Here is a 24,861-nt window from a genome sequence, read left to right as displayed (position 1 = left end):
CGTTTTTCATGGATATTTTCATGCATGTATTTAATATTTTGCAAATAATTTTATCGGAAACGACTGACGAACTCTGATGGAATCGCCGGTTTAATGTTTGCTTCGGCCATATTTTCGAGATAAGAATATTACAGTTGGAAAAATACAGAACCTTACGAAATAAAAAGATTGATATAGAGTGTATTTATTTTATTTCGTCACGCCTTCAACCATATTTTTTTATTATGTCGTGAATGCCGACGGATTCAGATGAAACAAAAATCTTCAATCAAGCCGAACTCGCCACGGTGTATCGTAATTCCTCGCTTTCCTCATAATAGAAAATATAACTTCGTCGTACAGAATATTAAATGTCCATGACGAAGACAGCGCAATGGAAAGTGGTGGGGCACGATGCAGATCGCAGTTGAAATTACTATTCCAATTGCATCTTTCCACTGGTAACGCCCCAGCTAGGAAGAACAGGAAGAAGGGTTAAGGCAGCTGGAAAGCTTAATTTGTTGGAGATAGTAAAATCCGTGGGTTTAATACATATTTATAAAGCGCATTAATGTAACCTAAAGAATATTCATGAAAATCTTTCCGAGCGCTCTCCCGGCGTCTCGCGTTTCCACATCCGCTTCCTATTTTCTAGAAAACAGAAGTAATACGCCAAGAACTAAAGCCAGATGTTAGAACGCGTACCGATGCAACTTATAATCTTCCTTATTCCGTGTTGTGATTTTCTTTAACGGTATGGTAGAATGCCGCGGCGATATCTCCACCTTTCTTCCACTGCAAGCTTCTAGATGACGAAAAGATAACGAACGAGATGAAATGTTGCATGGAAGAAAATCGGGCTGTATTTAAAGAGAGAATGCAGAATTCTAAGATGTTTAACGTTTGTTTATTTTGTGACATTTAGAGAATTCTACAGTTCGTAATAGTATGCTAGTGATTAATGCAATTAAGATTTAATAGCTTCTTCAAAAGATCGTAGTTATTTGCTATTTATAAAGTCGGATTTATTTTGCTTTCTGTCTCCTGCACAGATACTAAGGCATACGAAGGAAATTATAATTATTGTGTTAATGTTTATCGTTACATTAATCAGTTATATAGTAATGATATATGTTGCACGTGACTTTTGTGGCGGGAGCATCGCAAAACTTCTCAGATAAATAAGAACATCTCGGTGAATCCTTGAAAGTGATCGAGCGATATTGCGAGGGAATTTTATAAAGAAATAAAAGAATTTCTTATCAGTCCTTTCACAAGTATTACATAATATCCTGGCATGATAATAAGAGGAATATGTATAAGAGGTTGGACAAATATTTCCTTCATATTCTTGTCTCTTGACATGTCTCTCTGCTTTATATGCATATGTAACCGTCACATTATATATACTACGTATGACAATAATAGCATTAAAAGTAACTTTAGTACCTCTTGACAGTTATGTAATACAATTTCAAGACAGTTAAATATATGTAATATTTTATATCTTACTTAGTTCAGTTATGTATTTAATATCGCTAAAATCAAGATCTTCTCTAAATACTGTCGTTATCTTTTCAGCTTCAAATTTATTTACCATTACAGACTCTCTGTGAGAAAAAAGAAGAATAAACTTTATTCCAATACGGTTAAAAGATAAAGGATAATGATGAGATTAGTAAATTCAATCAATAATATAATGTCATTATGATCTTACTGGGCACATAGCTGCTACCTGAGGGAATCTGCATCGTCTACTGTAGAAGGTACCACACTTGGATGGATCCTTCAAAAGACCAAAACCAACAACTAAAGTAAAAAGTTAGAATATCGCTTCACATAAAATTATAAGCAGAAATGGTAAATAAATGAAAGTATCTTCACCGCCTCAGCGAGTGTTATAAAACAACGTGGTATCGAAATGACGGAGAAAAATAAAAGAAATATTTTAATCATTTGATACATGTTCTTTTGTGTACAATTCTTGGTGTATTCAATATTGACGTGCCCACGCTTCTACTTTTTATACACAATCATCATTCAATGTCGCAGAACATATAGACAAATGGAAAAACCATTACACATGTTTTATGCGGCTATGTCAACATTAAAAACAATTTCTCGTGACTGGTGCGTCACGATTTATTGTTTTACAATTTATTATTCCACGAAGTAATAAACTTCGAATACAGCATTACGAAACATATTTATCATTTATCAAATGCTGATCAATAGCAACAGAAAGATGAAACAACAAATATTTCTGTTACTATCAGAGACAATGGAAGAGATTGACAACTTTTGAATATGCAATGCTGCATTTTAATATTGTTACTGTTAAAAACTTTTCTTTAATTCACTAGTCATATACAAAATATGAAGTAAAATAGTTATAATATTTGTTGCTTATCTAGACAGCTGTTTCTGCTTATCTTTACTTCAGCTATTATTTTAAAGTGACAAACAGACTTAATAACTGTTCCATGTTTCTCCATGTCGAATTTTTGCGTGCGATGTGAATACTGCGCTCATTATATACTTCAACACTATTATTTATAATAAGTTATTACAATAGATTAAATCTATCGTTATGAATTTGTCACGAATAGATAGTATATCCACATAATTTATTTCTCTAGCAAGACATATATAAAAATGCATCGATATAAAACACAAAGTAATTCTTCTAAAGACTTAAACAAATAGAAAAGCTTGGAACAACTCAGTATTCCGGAATAGTGTGACAATAATATTAGTCCGTGGACATCGTATTATTTAAATCTTTCTATTTATGAGAAGATGTATGAATACTTAAGTCCTTCAGACATCTTCAATGACAAAACGAGTTTTCCATGTTGTTCAGGTTGTAAATGTGTCAATTTCTAAGCTATTAAACATTGAGCACAATATTAAAAACAATAGGAAAGACAATGATGTACTGCAGAACAAATGCTTTATTTTTTAATAATACTATTCACACAAGAAGTGTCAATAATGGACGACAAAAATTCCATCACAGTGTTAATCTGCCATCTAATAATATATGATATAATAGCATAATATGTAATATCATGTACATATATTTATTTTTATTCCTCTACCGCGGAAATTTTGTAGAGAAAAATATGTATTATCTATTAACGAAATATAGTATTGATACACATGTTTAAATATTTACAATGTAGCCTTTTGATTGTCGAAGGGAAGTAACACAGCTCAAAATCATACGTTGAAAATACTAAAAAAAATGACAATACTGCAATATAATATTGTAGGAGTATGATATGACGTGTTCAGAATGATATTAAAAATCATGAGAAGGTAATATCATATACAATTCATTATTGGTCAATTTTTACTTGCACACGAAGGGTACAGAATTAGCATGAGCGCGTCATAATTCAGTAGTATATGATATGAATCTCTGGCACATATTTCCTATCCACACGTGGAATAAGCCATTGGAGAAAAATGTTACCGATTAATAGAAAATATAAATGCATACATATATCAATATACGTACATATAATATAACACAAAAGTCCAAAATACTTTAAATTGTTAGAAATACTACCACAATTCCTTTATCAAAATTTTGATATATATTTATATTAATATAAGAGTTCCCTTAGTATGCAATATTACTTAATTGTCCTTATGTCATCGAAGACATAACTAATTAGCCTGTTAAGACGACAAGCAAAAAGAAAAAAGTATTTAGTGATGTATTCATTTTGAAGCGTATTCAGCTTTTGATGCAAGACGATGCAATATCGATATTTTGCTTCGTATTTATACTATAGAATTGAATTGTTCTTCGTTGTGAAAATATTTACGAACACTTATATTTAATAATAAATTTTTATAAGCGTATAAATGATTGTGTAGATACATGAGATCACGAAGTAATAAAATTTGAGTACACAGTGACGTAAATAGATAAGTGAAAACAATAGTCTTGATTAAAAAGCGGATACTCCAAAATCACACATGAATATTTCTTAAAGAAGATAAGAACTCTTTTATTACAATTGTTGTCACAAATCTATACCTAACGATTCACCACCTTGTGTATAAATGTAGGCATATGCAGTCTCATTTACATATGAAAATTACAAAGGCGAATACTACCTTAATCTATCAAGACCATATAAAACTATTCTTAAATTCTTAATCTTTACCATAAAATCTAATCTTTTTACAATCAGAACAGATAACCTTGTTGATGTGATGTTAAATTGTCGAAGAATAAAATAAAGAAATGGAGACAAGAATTCGAAATTTTTAACGGTAAAATTTTAAAAATTATAGTGGCCGATGAAGATATGATTAAGTAATTGTAACTAATTTTTAGGTACGATTGGATTTCCAATTCGTTTTGATAATTTACCACTTAAGTACTTAAACTATTTTCTGTTTCATTAAGCGAAAAGAAGGTGCCTGAACTTACATTGCTAGGTACCGTAAAAGAAATGCCACTATAGCAATTCGTAAACTGTGACAAATATTATCTGCTTTGCTTTTATTTTCTTTCACTTTGATCTCAAAACGTAAACGTGTTTCAGAAAACAAAGGATTTACTAAAGGAAGATTAATATCGTCGCGTATAAATACGCATCGCGTTGTGTACCGAAAGCGATTTTGAATAACATAAAAGTGATCGGGAATATTTGAGAGTTAATTTTCCTTTTGTTCATTCTTCGCCATCACTGTTCCTGCATAAAGGGCAATGAAACACGAACGGATCAAATAATCAATTTTCTGAACAAAGATAAATTTAAATTAATTGCCGTCTTAGTCAAACATTGTACTAATTTAAAATAAGCAAGGTGTTACCGTAAAGCTTATTTATATATAAATTCAGAGGTATCCAACTGGCGAATCCTGATATTTCCGTTCCATTATCCTCCCATAATGATAATTAATCGCACAGAACAATAAAACGTAAAGATCAAAAGACAATAACAACAATGCAATGCCGAACGTTCCACTTGACTTCATTCTATCTGTTAATTTAGCGATATGAAATTGTTTCCTGAAAAACGATATTCGTACTCGGATTGCATGATTGACTGGAAAACATACCTGCCAGATAACATTTCGTTAAACTCGGTCGATAATCATATTGTACCCTTTGGAACACGTGTTTGCGTAGTTGCGAATACGCGACCATATCGTAAAGTACATAAACGAAAAGGAATGCTGTTTCCTCGTTGAAGTAGCAAGAGTCACGTGGAAGTACCGCGCACGGGATCATTTCGCGGATATACGACTTTTGCAACACCCTCGACCGGGGTAGAGGGAGTTCGGCTTGTTGGGAAAGTTTCACGACTTAAGCCCTATGCTTCGTCTTTCTTCTCGTTCAGGGAACAAGCCGGAGACGGCGTATCTAAGGAAATCCTTAGCCAGGTATCACAAAGTTATCACAAGACAATGGAGAGCAGATCAGGTAACTTAGTGAGCAGCGCAAAATCGAACTCGAGGGCCGCTTCTGCTAGCGCAGATAAAGTTACCCCCTTAGTCGTTCTTTTTCCTTTCCTTCTCTTCATTTCCCTCTTACACCATTCCTCTCTTTATCCTGTCGCTCTCTCGCGTTGAAAAGCAGTTTCTTTCTTTATTTTTCCCCTTCCCATTCTTACTTCATGTCCTCCCCTTCTTTTTCCCTTCCTGCTTCGCCATAAGATACAACTTTCCTATTTCCTTTGGCGCTTTCACCCGAACGAATAAGAGAATACGCGTTTCAAAGAAAATCTTGGTTTCTACAGTGATTCTGATGGAATGTGCTGAGGTCTGATATTTTTTCTTCAACGAAGACTCCTCTTCGACAGGGGAATTGTATATTATGGGAAAATGAAAAGTTTGAGAAGTTAGATTCGAAAAGAGAATCGTTCGGACTCGATAGACGAAAGTTTCAATATATTTTAAACTGCTACTGATTTCTTTTATCTGGTCAAGGAGATTATTAAACAAATTCAGCGGAATCCATTGCTATATATGGCATTTTCTTATTGTAGGCTCAGGCAATTGAATATTTGAACGAATTTAGTATGCTTCAAGTATGCTTTATTTTCTAATACTGCCCAATCACATAAGAAAAATTAATAATAATGGTGTGCCATATCGTCATACATATTTATCCTTGTGCTTGTTGTATCAGACAGATTTTCTAAAAGAAAATATTCTCGATTAACAAATTGTATTATCGATTAACATGGTCGAATATTTCTAACGTACTATACATATCAGGCCTAGAGTACCAGGAGCTGGGCGCCCATTTTTACAGATGCACTAAAAAATTGATATATAATATATATATATACAATTACTCTAAGCCTTAATTAATATTTTATCGGTAATATAACATCTTCTACTTACCATAGCGTCAGCCAGCTTAATGAAGTAGTCTGACATGAGAATAACGGCGAAAAGGAAGACAAAAAGTCTCACCGATTGATTCATATTGCTACCTGATTGATTCTCATAGCAATATTGTGCTTTTTATATATACCGCAATGTTCAAGCGTTTTCACACATAAATAGATTTATGAACCGTTGCGTGAAGCAATAAAACGAACCTTGCGTGATAATCGTTGGAAATATGTAATATAAACTTTGTGTTAGAAACATATAAATTTGTGAAGTAGTAAATTTTGCTTATAAAGTCAGGAATAACAACAAAAGTGATAATAATTATTATCCAGGCATGCCGATATCAGTCCATCAATTTTATTTACGAATGCCTAACATTTGTGAGCAAGAGTTTGATCACGCGCGCAGAATCAAATTTTTCTTTTGTTCGCCTCGCAAGTTCTAGTTACAACGTTGAAATTTTCCATAGTAATAAGGAACAGCCGAAAAATATGTACCGCGATCCTCGGATCTGGACCGCCATGAAATCTTCCAGATTTACATAAGGGCCTCATTTGCATGAACTTATTAAATTTTTACCATGAGTAGTAAAACATCGTACGTAGATACGAGTAAAACTACCAGCAGGTGGACTTAATGTGTTTTAATACAGGCTCCTTTTTTACGAGCGAACTCCCAAGCAGCAGAAAGCGTAAAATTTCTCGCGTCTGTTATATTCCAGCCTTAAATTTGCGTAATGACAACTTCCACTACCCCACCGCCGTTTCTCTCTTCAAACCTATTTCTTTTTCCCTACTTCCCACTCTTCTTTTCTTTCCTTTCTTTCTCGTTTCCCAAGTTTTCGTCCACACGTTAGTATACGGTCCATCCAGTGTCGTTCGTTATGTTCCGAGACTTCTAGCTTAAATGCGCATTCACAATGAATTCGACGCAATTCCGATTCGCCACGTCTCGAGCCCATGCAAATACTCGTTCTTAAACGAGGTGGCAGGAAAGCATTGCATCAAGGATCAACTCCTTTGTCCGCCAGTCGGCTTTATAGTCTCTGTAAGAACAATAAAATCGAATGGCATGGGTTTCGTCGTGCGAATTTAAAAGGGTAAATTGAACGCTGGTTAAGCGAAATTTGCATTAAACTGGGGGACGATCTCGTTGACGAAATGCTCGACGATGAAAAAAATTATTACTCTCGGTCCCTTTGATAGTCCAGTGAAACATCTTTACGAGTGTTAAATCATAATTAAACTTCTGCTAAAGTTCTGTTTATTCCCATAAAATTATACAAATTGCAAAAAAGTATAAGGGTAAATTGTTTTATTCGGTATTGTTGATATTTATTTAATATGCAGAAAATTAATGCTATTTAAGTATTATTGTACTTTTGACGAGTAAACGGGTTTCAGCTCATGCGTGCTGGCCGTTTACTTGCTGTCATAACGGCCAAAATAAAGCAATTTATGGTTACGACTGCAATTTTATGGACATAACTGCGAAGTTATAATTACGCGTTTCTTGCGCTGCTGCTCGCGCCAAAGATCCACTTTACGTACTGTGAACTTTCGACCGTGCGCCACTGTATTGCTTACCCGCGGCAACGTCGTAAGAGGCCGCGATAATTTCCGCCGGAACAATGAAATCGCGCTTCAGAGATACAACACCAATAAACCAACTTCCTTGATAATTTAAATGCTATAACTATCAACGTCAGATCTTTATGGTAACTTCGTGCATTGAAACTTCCGAAACGATAACACGCAACTTTCCGAATTACGCTCGTGATTCTTTGGGGATGAATCTGACTTTGAAATTTCATTGAAATTTAATCTATTATTATTGATTTATTTTAACAAATCAATATCGATAGAATATCATTAGCATGAAGTAAGAGAACCAAAATTCCTTGTTGACCAGAAAATTATTTATGCAAATATTATTCCGTCGCGAAGAAACAAGATCCGAAGGTTACCATGCATAAACTACCCTCTCTTGAACATGCATTACCTAACCGGCGTGTGTATATTAGGCAACGATTTATGGATTAGGAACTTCGGTCGAACGGAGTTGTCGAGACGCGTTTCCAAACTACGTAATTAAGCAGTAGCTAAGGAGACGCCGAACTTGAACGCAATTATATCCTGATTTTGTTGCTCTCAAGTTTCAACTGCGTAATAATCGATCGTAGAAAATTAATCGTTACAACAGATCAAATGAAATAAAACAAAACAAATAAAAATATATAAAGAATAAATATTTAATTATTCAAATATCGGTTTTCTATTTTATACATACATATATACCTACATGTTTATTATCTAAACTCTGAAGTTAAAAGGTCAATATAGTGTTTCGCTTGCGGAGTTTTCAGATTTTCTCGAGGATCGTCTATATCCGACGCTATAAATTCAGATCACCGAAATGGCAGTTCAAAGAGTTCAGAGTATCTGACCCCACGACTACTAAGGTTGTCAATACGAAGCTCCTAAGTCCGAAGGTATCGGTATCATGTAGTCTGGGACCAATTTCCTCTTGATCAAGTCCCACGAGTTCAGTTACGACTCTATCCTCCATGAATTCCGAAGTCACCTGTATCTAGTTTCGCGAGTAAGAGGTCGTCTCTCGTCGGATAGGTCTCCGTTGCACAACGGAAACCTAAACCCTTCGGCAATTACAAGTTCAAGGCAATCTAGGAGTATCTGTCTATCCTGTGAATCGCGGGGACGTCTATCATTGCGATCGATGAAGTGGCGTACAATCCTCTCGAACTCGATCCTCGAATTCGAATTTACCATGATAAAATGAATCTCTGCGACTGATTAAACGGTCTCGGTAGAAGATCGAACAATCCAACGAAGAATACGCAGAGGTTACAAGGGATCGATCTTCAAAGAAACTGGTCACACGGAAGTTCGACAGTAGAAGTTGAGCTGCGTGGTAGCTGGTGTGCGTTCAACGAAGGACAATGTATCCCATGCAATTTACCGTCTCTCCAAACTTGAGGAAACTTGCGCCCGTAAGGAATAACCTGGCCCGCCCTGTCGGTGGCCCCTACGAGTTTCCAACTAGTTAACATTACAGTGCCGCGTATATAATATTCCATCTCCGCTCCGTTTCGACTTAAGCGGAGGGCAAAGCCCTCTCGCCTCCTTTCTCGTCCCCTTCTTCATCATCCGAAACCCGATGTCAAGGAGAGAGCGCGTTCTATGGATCGTCAAGAAAATACGCGACCGAGGGTGCAATAAAACGCGCGAACGCCTCCGGATGGCATAGAAACGGTGCGGTCGCCCTAAAGAGGAAACCAATAAGAGCCCGAACTCTTCATTAAAACTCGACGAAGCTAGGTGGAGTGCGACGTCAGAGCGAGAGGCGACGACTAAAAAGTCGTGGATGGCGAACAGGCTTAGAGGAGGGAGAGAAGTAACCCTTGAGCACCTCTCCCGACCGCCCACTTTTTTCCAACCTTTCACCCTTTCTCTTTTCCTTCCTCTGTTTTTCTCCATCTCCCTCTTCCTGTTCTCCCCTTTCTATCGTTGATATAAACCTAGAAGCGGGATATTAAAAGTTATTCCGGCACCGAATAAAATATCCAAACTTTTCGCGACGAACTTTTCACCAGCGATGGTCTTCCATTATCCCGACTGGCGCGTTCACGAGAGAACGCGCTCGATTCGGTGGAACGACTGCTGGCGCTGCTGCCGGTGTTCGTCGGAAAGAGGGGAGAGGGGACGCTGTGCCGGCTGCTCCGTCTTTCAAGAAAGAGAAGACTTCTTCATAAGCCTTAAATGAATCTTCCGCGGCCGGGCTTTGGTCGCCTTCGCTTACTTTATGCCGTCGTATATTCTTCCGGCCGGTCTTATCGCACGACATACCCTAGGATTACTCCGTGAGAGAATTTGCTGGAACTTTGCTTATGGCTGTACGTGTTTGAATGCTCCGAAGATACGTAGAATTCTTAACACCGTCGCCTGGTACCATCCATTCCGTTTCAACGCACGTAACGCACCGTTCCCGTAACAAGGTGGCAATTAAAACGATAACACTCGGCACAGAGAATTTTCCTTAGATTCTTTTGTGAACTGATGTCTAGCGATGCTACGAGTATAGATAAGTCGTCCAAAATGGAGATACTAGTGATTAAAACATTACGATTTCTACGTGACTTTCGGATCTAATGAATTTATAAAATTTTCTAATTCTTTGTCAGCGTAACACTTTCATTCTTTTGGAAATACAAGTTCATGCGAACCTTCTGACACATTCACTCAAAAATTGATAGAGTATTTTGATGGATATAAAAATCCCGGCGTTTGACCCATCGCTTCGGCGAGAAATGATAGATTTATTAACCGACGATGACAATGTCTTCTTTACAAGTTTTATCGATAGCATAGTATAATAGAAGCGGAAGCAGCAAAGATTTATAACGAAGAAGCGTCTCAAGTGCCTAGGTCGAGAGCCAGTTAAGATTTTAAAGTAAACGTATTGTCACGGTTCAGAAGTCGAAGCATCGATCGCCGAAAATTACTTTGAAAAGCATCTGTTTTCGTGATCCGATAAAAATGACGAAATAAGAGCAAGTATCGAGTACCAGAATTATGCTCGAGAAAGTCACCGGTCTAGTTTGAGAAGAAGACTTAGGTCGATCTGAAGTGAATCGAAAATGACGTCGAAGAAAGGATATTGAAACGGTGTTGACTGAAGATGAAGCACCATCTTCTGGGGAATTTGAACCAGTCCAAGGATCCGCAGAACTCCGTAACAAAGACAGTCTAGAGGCGTCAAGTAACAAACACTCGGTTGCCGAGAAAAGAAAATAAGAAGAACCCGAACGTTTCACGAAACTTTGTATCCGTGCACACCGAGTATCCTCGTACTTGCTTCTTGCACGAACGTTTTCCTCATCGCGTATATAGAATCGTCACTATGTCGGCGAACGAAAAATTGTGCAGCTAACATTGTTAGCCTGTCGAGAGTGATCCACGATGAAAAATGCACACTTGATGTTGCTGTTGAGAATTGTGGATCTTGATAGCCGAAATAATGTTATAGGAATACTAAATTTACACTTGGAATTAATATTAGGATAGTTATATATTTACTTTATGGACGATTTCTAAGATATTCATTGATACACACTATACCCGACTTGCCTTGATACCCGACTGTTAACCGACTGAACAGTTTACATTCATTTGTTTTTGAGATGCCTCGCACACACATACTTCCACACATGGACACCCACATACAAATATCTCTTTTTTTTTTATTAACGTGGAGGAAATTTGCACGGACACCAGGCCGCTTCTGGGGAAAAGCGGCGTGGTAGTGCCGGACTCCAACCGACTAAAACCTCCACGATGACCGTCCCGGCTGCGATCGAGAGGGGCCCGGGAACCGATGTGAACGACACACCGGGCCCCTCCCCGCGCACAATATGTCCCCTAATGGAGCGATGTGCGGCCACGTCACACCGCGCCTCGTCGCCGGAGCCGCCGTGCCAGGCAGTCCGATACATACAAGTATCTCTACTACGCATTTAACCCAGTCCAGCACACAAAATTATACATATCTTAATAGTTGCATCGATATCCAGGAATTGGGTTAAAGGGAAAAAGAGAGAGGGAGGATATTTTATTCGTCGCTAGTTGACGTAACGTGTTTCGGTTAATCGGACCGATACTTTTCATTAAAATTTCATTTCAACCTTAATTAGATCAAATGTAACTGTATTCTACAATCGCGCCTTCGAACAAATTCATCGCTAAAGTCGTATAATATTTCGATATTTCCCGACCGCGTTTCCATGTAATCGTCTGTACATTACGCTGCATGTTACTTACGTGATATATCAAAGGGTCCACCGTTCTAAATACAGAATTCAAATGTAAACCAGCGATATTAAAATTTTGCGTTACCGTGCGTACACTGGTGCACGTGTATATCCGTGTACGTGTGCATGGTGCAGTGCGTGTATCTACTCTATAAACATTAGTAACGCGGCGTGCATCGCTCAAAATACAGTGCAAAGTCAAATAGAAATCCTGCCTCCGTTCGACTACCGGTTGGAAGTTACAAACCTGCGCATACAAACATTAATTTAAACGACATACTAAGGAAAAGCTAATAGCCAGCTCCCTCTGTCTACGATTATTAACAGTCTGCGCTTTCGGGTAAAACATCGTTTTGTTGTTTAACCTCGATGTTTCTCGCTGTTTATTGGCATTGTATAACTAATACCTTAACACGCTTTATAACATTAATGTCTTTATTGTTCGTAATAACGTAACGACATTGTTTATGCTTCTCAAAGTTTACAAAGACAACTTGAAAGTATTGTAGGTATGTCTGGAAGGAGATCCTCGTCGGCACGATATAGTTTCGACTGCTTTCTTCGAGTAGCTTTAGAATGTTGTTCACAGACGCGAACAAGAGTACTAGAAACTTAAGTTTGACCGGTGTCAGACGGTGATAATTGAACGGTTGACTTTGCAGAAAGTTTTGGTCGTCGAGCGTTCGGCTACGCCGCTAGTTTCGCTGCTATTGATCAATGCCGAAATATTAATCATATCGGTGCGATAGGAAACTCGCAAATAAGAGGCTCGCGGCGTTGCAGGGATGGCCATGTTTGCACGACAAACGTTGTCCTTGCAACGACACATTAATGTTCGAAATTGCTGTTTTGACAGGTACTTTGCGCTTCCAGGGAAATATCGAATATTCATAGTATCGATCGGCCGAGCGTATTCCCTTCGCTGTTGCCCACGCCATAGTCTTCCTAAATTGTACCTCCCGATCGCGACCGTCTGAACGTTGAAATTCCTTTTCTCTTTCGTTCCCTATCCATGAGTTTTCCTACGCTCTCCCGTCGTCGACCTCGCCTCTCGCCTCCTCCATCCCTTTTCACCCCTCTCTGTTCCACTCTTTTTTTCATCGTTCCCGCTTCCAGTCTTTCCCTCCGCCTGGTAAATCCACAGGGACTCCGTGGGATTTGAGCTTTACGGATTTGCGGCGTGCCATGTCGAAGTAGAATACGTCTCGTGAGGTACGCCATAGTAGTCGAACTCCGCGTCGGATCAGACGGATCCGTTACTTCGCCCTTTTCTCTGCAATCTTCGCGCCGCTTTCACAAGGAACCGTTTCGAATTCCCTTTGATCAAGGCAACATTTGTCTCGCTATCGCATAGATTCCCAGACCGTTTCTGTCGTTTCGCTCTTCTCAATTCCTTTCTTTTCTCCATTTTCTTTCTTTTTCGTTTGTCCCTTCGTTCGTCCCACTGGTATGCAGCAAGTGTTTTTATCTGCAATGAGAAAACATTTCGATCGTCGACAACCAATAACTTTGAAACGGTTTTTAATTTCTTCCACAGGTTTCGACGTTTTCGTTCGGTGCCCAGTACCGTACGTTTTATTATTTCTCCATGAGAGAAACTTTCTTGCCAGTCTATAACGGACAAACGATTAATTACACCGTCCGAGCGACGAAAAGTTAAACTTACCGAGATTAATCATCGCCTCCGTGGAATTATTTCTCGGATAAATTGTTTCGATATATTTGCCCATGCGTGTAGTCAACTTTTCCCGTCACATTCGAGACTTCGTCGAATGTTTCGTTTATTATTATCGTCGCGATTGTTATCAGTAGAGACGCTAATGTTTAAGAGCGTAATTTTCACCTAATGAAATCGTAACCGGTTGAAAATTCTGTTTGAAGTTTCTCGGTGCAATTTATTGCACGGGACTACCGTAAGCATAGTCGTTGAAAATAATTATACATATACAAATCGGACTGACGGCACATTTCGGGAAAATCGTTGGGTAATGCCACTGGCACGTCGACTGAAATTTCCGAAATGTATTTTCCGCCACGTGAATTTATCCGAAATGTAATGCAGCCGTATAAAGAATTCGCGATGTTTTCCCCTCTTTTTTATCAGCCTGACAGCTTGTAGTTTATTTCGTTTTGATCGAAATTCCACACGATGTTTTGGACGCAGCGTTGCCGGAATTCAATCGAAAATCGCTACAAAAAATATAGATGTAATTTTTTTGATTTTCGATAACCATTGAACATTTTTCGTACTTATTCACCCCCCTGGTTTCTTTCCAATTTCTATTTCCCTTCGTTATTAGAACCGATGAGCATAATCTCGGAATGCATTGCACAATTGTGCGCAGCGCGATTCGAATCAACCATAGTACGTAAATCCCACGGAATAAAATTGCGCACGAACGGAATTTCCCAGGAATTTTTAACTAATACCGACGATTAAAATTATTACAGTTGCATATTGACGGTAATGTTAATTAATTCAAAATTAATTATCTTATATATCCCGGTTCATTTCATTTCCAAATACCATGTATTTACTGCTAATATTTTCATTTAATTTATATCGATCGATTTTAAAGGATTTCTATATTCCATTGAATCAACAGTAGTGACTTATTTAAAGTTTTATAAATTTTATCTTATATAAAAAATATCTGCGAGAACTATACAAATCTATTATGGTTATTTGGTTCAATAAGCGTAGTTCATTTTCACACTCGCAACATTTCCCTGACACTATTGTGATTGATTCGAAAATTTCAATAATTCTCTTTCAATGCTTTCCATCAGCATTTCTGTCTCCATCATTTCAAAATTTTACCAAATAATTGGACCAGATTTCTAGACCACAATTATGAGTCATTAAATAAATTCAGAACGCTCAAATTCGCTGATATTCGAAGGTGAAAATATTACCACTTTATCCAAAGTTCGTGCATCGTGACACGTGGCGCATTTCAATCAGTTCGAGATAAATGTTCTAGACTGGGTCGTTGGAATCGGATGAGTATCGACGTCCATCGTCCATGTTTATCGGTCTCACGCGGACCGCATCGATCTGGATTGGAAATACGTCCGAGCAATCAAAGATTTGCTTTTTTTTACTTGACGAATCGGTTTGTAACCACTTTAATGAAATTTTTAAATTAATTCTAAAGGAGGAACCTCTAAAGGACCCTCCTTTTTCTTTCTTTCTATTTCTCTATCTTTTTTTTTTTTTTGTTTTTGTGAGTCGAATGCACACTAAATACAATTAGTCACATTTTTGTCCATGTTGTCAATCTATGTCGTGCGATCAATTCGATGTCTTCTAACTTCATCAACATTAAACAATTTTAAAGAAACTGTAAATGGAGTCATTGCTGTGCCATCGCCGAATGGAATCCCTATTAATTCGATAAATGCCGGAAAATTTTAATTATTTCGTTGCGCGCTGCGGTTAAAATAATGTATGCATGATAATCCCGAATTATAGAAATAATTAGAGAATTGTACTTCTACTACGAGACATTATATCGGTATCATAAAGGAAATTATATTTTAATTAACTGTGCCACATTTATAAATGTATATAATCTCCTATTGTAATGGAATAATATTAGGAACTCTCTATATTTATCGTAATAATATTAAGGGAAATTGCATCACATGGATATGATTAAAAAGAGAGAATCAATAGTGATCCCGTAGCGTTCATCTCTCTCAGATGACGCTGCGGTAATTACCGGAAATGGACAAGACTTTTCTAAGTTGGAGCTCGCACATGGCCCTCCGTGCACGCGTTTCCCTTTAATTAAACGCAGGAACGTTTCGCGGTGGATAATTAAATTGTCTCAGTACGCTGGCCGATCGGTCACAAAGACACGATCTCTGGCATGAATAATGCAAAACGTCGTGCGGAGAACGGTTTTAATGGAGCAGCTTTTAATTCGCTTTTTAATAAGAAGGGACTTTCGCAGCCTTTGCGACCGGGAAATCACGTGCGCGCCCGTTAATGCACCGGTCATTAATGCTACCGGCGTTGTCTTATCCTCTGATCTTGCATACTCCGAGGACATAATTTATATCCGAGTGCCGGGGACGCGTTTAATGACGTGTAATCGAGTTTCGTGGCGGACGCGGCCGATTTTGTTGATTTCTTCTTCGCTTTGATCTCTCGAGGTCGCGTTCTAAGCCACGCTGACGCGCCATGAAAATTTCATCGCGCCTTGAAGTTCTCATAGGTAACGCGAATGATAATATTAAATGTATGAGAAGAGATGATAAGATAAGATTCTCGAGATTTTTTAGTGTTGGCGCTAGCTCATGGGTGACAACTGTGCGTCTATTAACGTCGAACCTCGATGGTATTACAGGTCACAGAAGACGCAATTTTTTTCAATGAAACGTTGAACGTGCCGAGTAACGTGAAACCGGTGGGCCTTAATGGAATGACCCTTTAATGTGTATTCTCATAAATACCAAGTATCGAGATGCGTGAAGCATAGAACACCGCATACGCGACCATTAAAGCGTCGGTCGTTAACGCTGCGAACGTCGCCTTATCGTCGATCTCGTGTTCTCGATGATTATAATTTTGCCGAGCTTGCATTTATTCTAAATTCTGCGCGAAACGGATCAGCATTCTGCGAGTCTCGAGTAGAGAGCAGAAGAAAAGAAAGAAACGAACTCTCCCCTGCTTTTTAAACTCGAAAATTATAATATCTTAGAAATTGCATGAGACCGAGCAATTATATCCTAGAATCTGCAGGTACGTAAATTCCCCTAAAAAATTGCATTCGATTTTTTATTCAAACGCTAAAAATTGGAAAATAACACGGAGACATCACACAACCGACACGTGGAGATACTCCAACATCGTCGTTGGCTCTGACGTTCGCGACAACAAGAGCTGCGCGCAAAATTTCAACTTAATCGGAGGCTACCGTGAGAGACGTCTCGTAATTTTTTCAATCCCCACGGTGACTTTCTTTATCCGGTAACGTCGGAATGTTGCATGGGGGCTACACGTCTCTCAAGTCTGTCGGGGAATCGCTGCATATTTTAACGAGATGTCTTCCACGTGAAACGCCATACGACTCGCGTACTTAATTATTTATTAGTCAGGAGTACTTTTACCTTTGAAGTTGCGCCGCGAGCTGAATGCAGCCATGTATGCCAGATGTTCGGAGACTTCCCTGAGTCTTATATTTTGCGGCCGTGTAGGAAGTGCATGAAAATGTACAATAAACATGAGTTTATGTACCAGCGCGACTCTTTCCAGCACATAATAGGTTCTTATGATTACTTATATATTAGAGGCTGAACATATCGTTGTGAAGGTAGATTGAGTTACAAGCAGGTAACTCATGCTCCTAGGGGAATCTTGAAATCGCTGGAAAAATGAAATAATACTCTTTGCCGACTGACAGACAGATATATGTATATAGTATTTAGAATCATCCGATTTCCCACTTCCACGACAGACTGTCTACCTTGTCAGCGCTTATAATCGTGGAACATGACGGTGAGTATTTAGTACGTTTCGTTTAAAATAATTTCGTTGAAATTTGTTGATTTGCGTGAAACAATGTTTGATTGTGAACTGTTCGATAAAGTATTAAATCTGAATGCAACAATGTTTCGCTCGGCACCAATATTTTCGATTTCATAATGCGTTTAGTCATTTCGAGTTGCCTGTTTTTCAAAGCTGTCATTCGGAATAGCTTCCGATTCAATTATAGATATGCGAGAAAAAACAAAGGAGCAAAGAGGGCAACGAACGTGTCTTCCGTATAAAACGTCTGGCGACTGCCCAATTTTCAGTCACTAAGTTCCAACAGCGCGTCGGCAATCCGATTGAGACCAATCAGAGGTCAGAATTCTCCTTCCTCTTTCTCTCCCCAATTTTTTCTCTTTCTCTATCTCTCTTTTTTTATCCTCGGCTGAAGGGTAAATCCACTGAAATTGCGTCGTCGAATAACGCGAAATATAATGCCGGATAATAGACGACGGGGTGTCTCGCTGAGGTCGGATAAAACGTGATCTCTCGCCGGGACATTTTGATTTTACACCCAGGCAGATTTATCTTGCAAAGGTCGGGCGTGTATTCGCGAGCCACGGATCTCGCGAAATCATCGTTCGAATCAATATTTCGCTTCGTGTCGCTTTTATTTTAGCCGAAGCTGTGTCGCTGAATTCAATATCTCTGATCAAGCAGCTGTTTGTAATTGAAAAATGATCGGCGGCTCCCTCTTTTATCCCGTCGTGAAACGGACGTGTAAATCTGATTTTTCACTGTTCGCGAAATCACTATACCACAATGGATCACGCCAATGAATAAACATCGATCGACCGTAATAATCGGTTCGCGCACCACTTCTCGAATCATCGATGTTCTCGCGAGTAGCTTATCTCCAATTTATGAGATGCTCGTTGATGATTTCGATGCCCAAGTGACCGTGAAAAACTTGATCGCGAAAAGAACTTTATCAATAGTGTAATGGAGATTACGTGAAAGCATGCTAGTAGCAAGGGATCTGTTCTAAATTTTATTGCAGTGTCTAAAATTATGTAAATGTATTTATTAGGTACAAATAAATACAATTTAGACGGACACAAAATTTAAAAAGATACTGTTATTATTGCACAGTTACTTGAAGTTATCGATTACATGTAACAGAAGAACTACTATATCCATTGAAATCAAGGTTTCCAAGTACAACAAACACTCGCTTCATTTTCTTCAATTTTCCACTGTGTTGTTCCCTTACAATTAGTCTAGTAAGTGGAACGCTCCCTAATAGTCACAACAACTGAGGAAGGTTCTGTCAATGACTTTGCGCTTTCAGTTCACGCAGAAACCTCCTCGTACAGTAATTAACTTGCTACAAGGTATCCAGGTTTGTGAGAGTTACTTATCGATGCGTAACGAAAATTATCCTTAAACCTAAAGAAATCGGAGTTCTAAAAAATACGTTATATGTTATAATGACAATTATAGTATAATATGAGAGGAATGTTTAATTTCATTATAATGGGAGCAATTTGTAATTATCAAACAAGATGACAATAATCGATTGAATAAACTAATTTGATTCCTCTATTGATGGATGTGTAAAATACCAAATATCACAAATATTATTACATTATATTAAGTACCCATTGCTAATAATACGGTCAGCATATAGAAATTTCTCGTATTCACAAATATATTTCAATGCAATTAATTATAATTAATTAATTAATCATAAATTAACTTAATTAGTTAAAATTTAATATACCTTAATAGTTGTAAACGGCTTCACTTTTCTCCTGTTCCTTTTTCTCCTTTTTTCCTCCTTCCACTTTAATATGGACTAATTTTAGGCATTCGTAAATAAAATTGATGAACTGATATCGGCATGCCTGGATAATAATTATTATCACATTTGTTGTTATTCCTGACTTTATAAGCAAAATTTACTGCTTCACAAATTTATATGTTTCTAACACAAAGTTTATATTACATATTCCCAACGATTATCACGAAAGGTCCGTTTTATTGCTTCACGCAACGGTTCATAAATCTATTTATATCTGAAAACGCTTCAACATTGCGGTATATATAAGAAGCACAATATTGCTATCAGAATCAATCAGGTAGCAATATGAATCAATCGGTGAGACTTTTTGTCTTCCTTTTCGCCGTTATTCTCATGTCAGACTACTTCATTAAGCTGGCTGACGCTATGGTAAGTAGAAGATGTTATATTACCGATAAAATATTAATTAAGGCTTAGAGTAATTGTATATATATATATTATATATCAATTTTTTAGTGCATCTGTAAAAATGGGCGCCCAGCTCCTGGTACTCTAGGCCTGATATGTATAGTACGTTAGAAATATTCGACCATGTTAATCGATAATACAATTTGTTAATCGAGAATATTTTCTTTTAGAAAATCTGTCTGATGCAACAAGCACAAGGATAAATATATATGACGATATGGCACATCACTGTTATTAATTTTTCTTGTGTGATTAGGCAGTATCAGAAAATAAATCATACTTAAAGCATACTAAATTCCAACAAGCACTAGGATAAATATATATGACGATATGGCACACCACTATTATTCATTTTTCTTGTGTGATTTAATAGTATTAAAAAATAGAGCATACTTACAAAAACATATTTATGTCTTTTCCTGTGATCTTCACGTGTATCTGTCAAATCACGTACAATCCCAGTAGGGTTAAATGTCAACCACGTCGCTAAGGAAGCCATGGTAAACCGGTCAGGTTTCTCGCGAACCGTATAATGACGTCCCTGAAATCGGTATCTCAGGAATTCGATAGCGTGTGCTACAGCGATTGTACATCAGAAACCGCAGGGAGCAGTCGTTCGAAGATCAGCTGATTCCCCGGGAGGCTTCCAGCGATGGTTCAGCCGTACCCCTTTCCCTTCAGAATAGTTCCATCCCTAACTTGTATAACCGAGGTTCTTCGACCTCCCCCTATGTTCAGCCAACAGCCATTCCCATTCTGCACTATTCCACACGCCATTCGCTTGAAATTTACCGTCCGGCAGATTGCGAGAAACAAACGGTTCCTCTGCTCACTTCCAAGACTACTTGAATCCCGATTCAACGGCGAACTAACGGCTCCGCGCTTTTGGGAAGAAGCTTCGTCGTTGCCTCGTGATGCGGTTACTGGTAGAGAGAAATACACTTACTACTGGATAAAATGGAAAACCACTGAATGGTGAATAGAATGGTGGACCTCTATAAAATGGAAAACTGTTCTATAGAACGGGGACATCGTTCCACGATTTCCCAGTTTTTGTCAAAATTGTAACGGACTCCCCTTTTCCATCAAACAACATTTTGATTTCCAATTAAAAATATTTTTCCGACTCGAGAGATGAAAGTATATCATATAAAGTTTGGATAAAATACAAGGAAAATAATGTTACATGAAAAATTCTTGCAAAATCATTTTGTCCTAATGTCGGAAAGGTTCGTGTTTATATTCTTTCCCGAACTGTTTATTGAAACAGCGCTGGTTATGTTTCCGCACCTGGGTACATCAAATAATTCAACAATTTCGTGTTGAACAAAGACAAAAGCAGAAGCTACGGAGAAAGAGGAAGACAATATATTATTTATCAAATCGGACCGTATATCGGTGACGATCGAGCATGAGAGCATGAAGAAACAAGTATTGCGCTTGTAAATTCTTATTACTCAATCTGTTCCGGAGATAGATGAAACGGAAGCTTCCTCCGTTGATATCCGGCGGCTATCGTGCATAAGAAAAGTTGGTCGTTGCCTTCGAGACATGAACGCAGAACGTACGGTGAACGAGGTCGTTGAAAAGCGTATAGGAGGTAGCCGTGGTAGGTTTACATATCACGGGGAAAGATAATGGTATTGCCTCTTACAAGAATCATGCGATGAAATATACGAATGTGCATGGTGTTCATCCAAAAATAATACTTTCGGAAATTATATCTCCAAAAATACTACCTTAAAGAATACATACAGAAGCAATCGCATATACTAAAACCGTCTACACGACGAAGAAGAAGAAGACACGAGAAAAATGAAATTTTACTTGAAACTTCAACTTCTTGACGCGTTTTCTATTGACTTTGAAACAGCGTCGCCTGTAAAATGTGTTACAAGCACGCCATAACAAAGTGGATGAAGTGGATGAAGTGGATAGAAGTTTAAATGAAATATCGCGGACAAACTTAATCCAATTTAACGTCAAAACCATACCAATGTTCTTTTTCTTGTCATGCTCTTGTATTGCAAATAACGGAGGAGGATTTCGAAGTTGTATCACCGCGAGTTTGTTCCGGTAGATATTCCTTGGCTCGTGTAAAAGGATCGATGGCACGGACCAACCGGGACAAGTAATAATCGATGTTCGTTCGTCGATTAGGCGTGAAAAGCGTCGGCCAAACGGATAGGAGGTAAGTGAAGGGAGAATGAAAGAAAACTAGGAAGGATTTATCGAATTCGGGAATGGCGGAGTTAAAATAAAGTCTCGGTTTTCCCTTATACCGGCACGCCAGACACGGGACGTGTAAAGTTCATGGAAACTAACTTGAAACGATAGACCGACGCACGCCTCGGCTCGAGGCCTCATGAAGAGAAAAAGACAACTGGTATCGCTGTGCTTAGTGAAAAATTGCTACCAATGTCAGCGCATCTTAGCGTAGCCACATTTTATTGTCATTGAGTTTCTATAAGTTAAACTTTATTTTCAAAAGATAAACAAATATTTAATATTGTTAGTAAATTGTTCATCGAATATCGAAAATGTTTTAATAATAGTTTATTACGAGCGTCAAGGTTACAAATTAACTTTGTTTAATTACCTTTGAGGTAGACGCATTTATGTAGAAAAAAAGGAAAGAAAGATTGTCCATGGATTACTACTATCCAACGTTGGACTTCATTCTGCCTGCTCTTTAGAATCATTTCATCTTTTTATATTGGATTTCCCTTTATCTCTCCTCTTCTAAAGAGAGCTGCCGAGATATCTTATCCGATAAGAATTTTAACTTTGGTCGGGGGAGTATTAAAGCATTCGCTTATCTGATCCTGCCGTAGAACTTTCGAAAAAGTTTCCTGCCCTTCCGGGGCTCATGGCTCACCTGCAAAATTATCGTTATTTAATATTCTACTCTGAAAAGAATATCTGCTTTAACAACGAGCTGGTCTTTCTTTTAGAATCTATTGTTCTTGAATTACTTTAACTTAAACCACGTAACTTATACATTTTCGATAAACATACCAAACTACATAGTGTACATTGCCAGATAGAAGTATGACGACGTTTATTCATAAAACATTACTTAATAAAAAATTCAATGTACAATAACACCTTAAATTTTATTTCAGTTAATACTTCACATTATATAGCATACATGATTTGTCGAAATATCAGATTTATAGTGAAATAATAAAAAAATAAAGCAGTGAAGAGCACTCAGCTTCTATCGAATATCATATTTTGACCAGACACATCAAGTGTCTTAATACGTATGGCTGACAGGGCACACAATGTCCCGAAGACAGTGGAGCTTCGATATAACTTTTTAATGTTTTCCAACTAAGCAATTATCCACGATAATTACGCATTTAATTGTTCTGGTATATTGTTTTCTTGTAGACAATTCACGTGAATCTGACCATCAATCTGTTGAATCACAGAATAGTTATTCTGACTTGCTTTTTAATCCAACGGGAAGCTTTCGAAAGCTCGAAGATCCAACTCGTAATTGGCGCAAAGCAACGTCAGTATTTTCCATCGAACGAAGCTTAAAGTCACGTGGTGTCCAGCGCGGTGAAACGCGAACGCGGATATATCAGGCTTTTAAGCTGGCTGAGCTTTCGCCCAGGCATCTTGCATGCGCGCCCGTTGGGGATGATAAAAATGAGGCATGCACAAGCAAAGGAGCGAGGTATTATTTCTACACCTGCAATCCATAGATAACTCGAGACCAAGAGGTTTCCCGGTAAATTTAAGAGCTTATTAGCCTTATATTATTTTTCCAGTTCACATTGCGCACACCCATCTCCATTCCATCACGGAAATGGAACTTGCATTATGCCACGGTATTTATGACTCACTGCTTCGCTCGACTTTATTCAACTCTCCCGTTTCTTTTTTTTCTTTTCTTCGGGGCGATCCCTCTTCCTGTTCCTCTTCTTTGTTTCGCAAACCCTGGAACGGGCAGGTTGCATGCGTAAAATACGTTGGGATAGAACGCGCATTATACGCGATCGAAATAAAACAAGTGGAGCTGTTTTTAATATATTACGTTTTAATTGCCACGGCGGATTTCCTTCTTAATTTTTTATTAATTTTCTTTGATCTTACATTTATAGCTGTTATCATTGACTTAAGAAATGGATTAAGATAGCTTAAGAAATTCGTCGCGTAGAATTAATCCCAAATGCATTTTAACAAAATGAAAACGTATGTACTTAAATTATTCTTTACTTTTACAAAATGTAATCGCAAAAAACAAATCATAATTTTGAAATGCAGAAGTGTCTTCCAATTTAATTTCCTTCGTAACAGATTAAATATTTAAGCATAGTTATTTCGAGCTCGTATTTAGTTGCCACGAATTTCATCATGGTATATAATTAATTTATTTCCCCAAATATTCCCATTGATTAATTGTTTATAAATTGAAGCCAATTTATTTCATTACATTGAATCAGGAGTTCATTAAATCGTAATTAAAAAGAAGACATAGTATGGCACAATAATTGTTTGAACGGCCCGATTGGAGATATTGTTTCTTTAAATATACATAAATCATTGAGGCATTATTGTAAAGATGTATCTAGCTAATATACATGTAGAGACCAAATTATAATAGTAAATTCGTTTCATAGTCGCTGGATTTATGTGACACAAGAATTTATTAAATATTACATCTACCTTCCGTCTTTATTCGCCTTTTATCTCTTATTAACAAAATTTATAACATGTACTTCTAATTTGGATTGCGAGATAATGACACAAGTTCTTCATTCGAATTTCGAGATAATGAAATATCGATGGCTTTCTATCATTGGTTAACAGATTTAAGTTTAATTACTACTGAGGTTTTATCTGTATTTTGTTACAGTATTGAAAAGCTAAAATGATTTATAATCTGCACAAAGAGGTAAATTTTGTAGAAAACTGACAAAA

General features: G+C 37.7%; 1 long non-coding RNA gene across 1 annotated transcript; it reads right to left on the bottom strand.

Moving 5' to 3' along the window:
- Positions 1-5,556: 5,556 nt before the first annotated feature.
- On the bottom strand, positions 5,557-7,386 carry LOC143303277 (uncharacterized). The gene is made up of 3 exons (XR_013059414.1): positions 6,355-7,386; positions 6,214-6,267; positions 5,557-6,145 (listed from the first exon to the last, which is right to left on the bottom strand). It is a non-coding gene; the product is annotated as an uncharacterized LOC143303277 (long non-coding RNA).
- Positions 7,387-24,861: the final 17,475 nt, after the last annotated feature.

Source organism: Bombus vancouverensis, chromosome 10 (genome assembly GCF_051014615.1).
Source record: "Bombus vancouverensis nearcticus chromosome 10, iyBomVanc1_principal, whole genome shotgun sequence".
NCBI classification, from domain to species: domain Eukaryota; kingdom Metazoa; phylum Arthropoda; class Insecta; order Hymenoptera; family Apidae; genus Bombus; species Bombus vancouverensis.
The sequence above is the reverse complement of the archived record's forward strand: the minus strand, read 5'-3'. Positions and strand labels throughout refer to the sequence as shown.